The 3,855-nt window shown below is 41.1% G+C and overlaps 1 long non-coding RNA gene across 1 annotated transcript; it reads left to right on the plus strand.

Moving 5' to 3' along the window:
* The first annotated feature begins 329 nt into the window (after positions 1 to 329).
* Positions 330 to 3,546, plus strand: LOC115437618 (uncharacterized). Its single transcript, XR_003937955.1, has 3 exons — positions 330 to 422; positions 1,548 to 1,634; positions 2,343 to 3,546. It is a non-coding gene; the product is annotated as an uncharacterized LOC115437618 (long non-coding RNA).
* The last annotated feature ends 309 nt before the right edge of the window (positions 3,547 to 3,855 follow it).

The raw sequence follows: 3,855 nt of genomic DNA on the forward strand, positions 1-3,855 counted from the left end.
TGTTTGACACCTGTGTACCAATCTATCAATACATGTAGAGGAACTGAAGTAGTTGGATCAGTGACAGTGGATGGAGACATTTGGTTTATGTTCAGTTCATGATATATTTTGCTGGAAAAGTCACTTTTTCCTTATTTTTTTTCCTGATTTCATCTAATAAGGTTTGAATTTACTCTGAGCTTTCATGAACATCTACATGAATTAAATGTAGGAAAATACTTGCTGTTAAAAGTCCAGTCCCTGATGGAGGACTACGTTACCCAGGATGCATCTGTTTGACTTGTAGTTCTGCTCACTCGTGTTTGCGTATGCTACTTTTCATTTTGGTCCGGCAGGACAGCAGCATCCACGGAGCAGAAATTGACATCCTGTCATAATTCCTTTAATCCTGAGTGTATAAGTACCGTGTGCGTCCTTAAGATGTAAGTAGAATAATTTGCATGAAAGGTGTGTTATTTCTGGGGGTTAGATAGTGAAAAAGTTGTACCTGTGGTTTCATTACCTCCGCCAAGGAGGTTATGTTTTTGCCAGGGTTTGTTTGTTTGTTTGTCTGTCCGTTAGTGTGCAACATAACTCAAAAAGTTATGGACAGATTTGGATGAAATTTTCAGGGTTTGTTGGAAATGGGATAAGGAAGAAATGATTAAATTTTGGTGGTGATCGGGGGTGGGGGGGCCCACGGGGGGGGCACTGATCAGCCTTGGCGGAGGTCTGCGCTCTCCGAGTGCTTCTAGTTACGGCATTTAAGCCTATGACCGTAATTGGTTTCAGAGTGCCCTCTGTGGGATTCGCCATGCTACTGCAGGTCTGTTTATATGGCATTGAGCATACGTGATGTTAGAGTGCCCTCTATGGGATTTACTATGTTACTGCAGGTTTGTTATACTGCATTTCAGTGTAATGTGTATAGCGCTGTGTTACTGATACAGTTCCTTTGTTCCTTGTCTGTTGCAGATAACCACACACACACACACACACACACACACACACACACACACACACACACACACACACACACACACATATATATCCACCAACTCAATCATTCAACCAATACCTGTACCAGCATCGCTTCCCATGTACCTGCTCCCATTTCTTCAGCCTCATTAAAACCTCAGAACTGTACCATTGGAGTTTGTCTGTTCCTTCTGACCGAGGAAGACTCAGTTGAAAAGCAATCTGAATCAACATACATTTAGACACACACCGTCTATTACACTTGCTTTACACTGAAAAATGCAGAGGATAATGTTTTAATAAATGGTGATGAATCACTGAGGAAAGGTTAAATGTAAATGAAATTGATGACAGAATTACTTTCTTTGTGTTCCTTTTAAATTTAAGGCTGAGATAATTAATATATAATTAATATTCTCTAGTGGGAAAGTGATTGTTTTGAAGTGATCGCGGGTCCTGGTCTGTGGACCTGGTTCTGGTATGTGGTTCTGGCCTTTGGTTCTGATCTGTAGTCCTGTTGTGGGGTTCCAGTCTGTGCTCTGTGACCTGGTCCTGGTCCTGGTCCTGATCCCCTGTGGTTTCTCCTCCAGATCGAGGCTCTGAAACTCTTCTCTCAGGCTGAACTGGTTTCCTGGTTCCTGGAACACAGAAACAGCAGCAGAAAACTCAGCGTCCACGTAAGTAAAAGAAACTAAGACGACCAAAACCAAAGACACATTCATACAGTTACACAAAAGAAGACTGACTGCAGGGTTAGTGGTAGCTCACAGGAACAAACTGTTTATCCCACCCCCTTTAATACAACACTAATTAGATCAATACAAGAAGTCTACACACAAATATATGTATGTATGTGTTTGTGTGTGTGTGTGTATATATACACATACATACACACACACACACAATTATTTTTTGCTTAATTCAAGCAAAAAAATCTGCCAATGGACCAAGTGAAAATTATCTTGTTCAGATTTCTCGAAGTCAGATTTTCCAGATCTATTGTCTATAAATCAGTTCTTCTATCTGACTGAAAAGTTCCTCTTCAGGTGATTCTGTCTGATTTTCAGTGGGATCAGATATTTGAACTAGAAATGAGACAAATACATGTGGACAGATGTAGATTTTTGCAGTGCACTACATAGAAACCCATATAAATACAGTTGGCTATAATCCATAATTATATGCATTTTTCCTTCTAATTTACACTATATATGACTATTTCAATGATCTTTTTATATATCCCACAACTCTATTAGTTTATATAAAATATGAGCTATACTACAACACTTCCATGTTCTGCTGTAATATTCACTGGTGTCATTAGATTTAACGTTAGTCTTTGTTTCACCCACGTTTCAACGCGCTGGTTTTCTGGCCCTCGTCAGGTGGTCGGTTTCGGCGTGGAGGAGAACGACCCGTCAGACCAGAGCGTCCCCTGCCCCTCAGACGGCGCCGACAACCCCCCGTCGTCCATGTACGGCGAAGTCAGCGAGCTGAGCTTCCTGCCGGCCTGGACGCTGCAGCTGCAGGACGCCGCGCTCATCACCGACATCAGAGCCTTCACGGCGTCGCTGCCGCTCCACCCCTACCACGAGATCCTGCACTAGGTCGGCGTCAGCGGAGCCCCGCCTCCGTCTGGGATGATGCTGTAACTGTGGCGACCGCTGGCAACAACATCCACACTGTGTGATTAGAGAAGAGGCAAGGTTTTGTTTTGTTTTGTTTTGTTTTTGTGATGCTGTGTTCACAACCAGCGGGAAAAAACTGAAAAAGACATGAAGATGAGGCTTCGATTCAGTGTTCTGCCCCTTTAACAAAATACTTGTGCATTTACGGTCGTATTTACAAAAAAAGAGAAAAAAAAATTCTTCTCTAATTTCTCATTTTCTTTAACCTAACAGCCAAGCACTTAAAGAAGAAAAAGTCAGCAAAAAAGATTAAAATAAGTATAATAAACAAAAGTAACATTAAATCAGATTGTAAAAGCATGAAAAGAGACAGGATTGAAGCAGCGCTCTGACCTTAAGCCTAAAGCTGCAGGTTCCAGTTCAACTCCACAGGTAACATCTGGAGAGGATGCTGCATAAAAACACATCTGCTAAACTCCTAGTTTTATACAGAAACTGATTGTAAAGTTACAGATTACAACTGAAGCTTTGGATCATCATCATCAAATCCTTCTGAAAACCACCGTCACAACAGTTTGATCAGACTTTAACACGTAAAACCATATGTTCTGCATCTGTTGAATCTTCTTTTTGTGTATTAACAGTAAACTGATTCCTGCATTAAAAAAAAGTACAAACTACAGTTTTACTACACAAACACATACCAGATGAGGTTTCTCTAGTCAGGGATTTTTTTCCCAGGTGCAGTGAATGCAGCATGCTGACTCAGGGCTCCAGTGTGTTCAAATAGAAAACCTGCGGAAATGCAGAAAAATCATCTGTTCCTTCAGTTCCTTCTGTGACACATCCATGTTCATACTGTAATATTTTGTGAAATATGAATGTATAGACTAACGGCGTCCGTTGGCCAGTGATGTGACCAGTGACTTTTAATGACAATAAATATAAACCTTTTAACTTTAGTGAGCGTATTCTTATTTCTAGCAGACAGTTTTCTACATGGTCCAGGTCAGAGTTAGTTCTCCTGCTCCATTTATCGTCCATTTTATCTTTTAACAAATCCGATCTAACAGATGGTTCTCACTTAGTGATGGAGAAACCGAAGCTTTCTGAACCACTGAATCAATCTGAAGCAATTGTATTGAAATGGTTCAGTGTTTCGAAGCATTTGAAGCACTAAGTACGGTGACATCTGCTGGCCAGACGTGCACATAGCATTTGCAGGAAACAGGGTCAGGAAACAGCAAGGCACTGTTACATATGTTTACCA

The sequence above is a fragment of the Sphaeramia orbicularis genome, chromosome 17 (genome assembly GCF_902148855.1).
Source record: "Sphaeramia orbicularis chromosome 17, fSphaOr1.1, whole genome shotgun sequence".
NCBI classification, from domain to species: Eukaryota; Metazoa; Chordata; class Actinopteri; order Kurtiformes; family Apogonidae; genus Sphaeramia; species Sphaeramia orbicularis.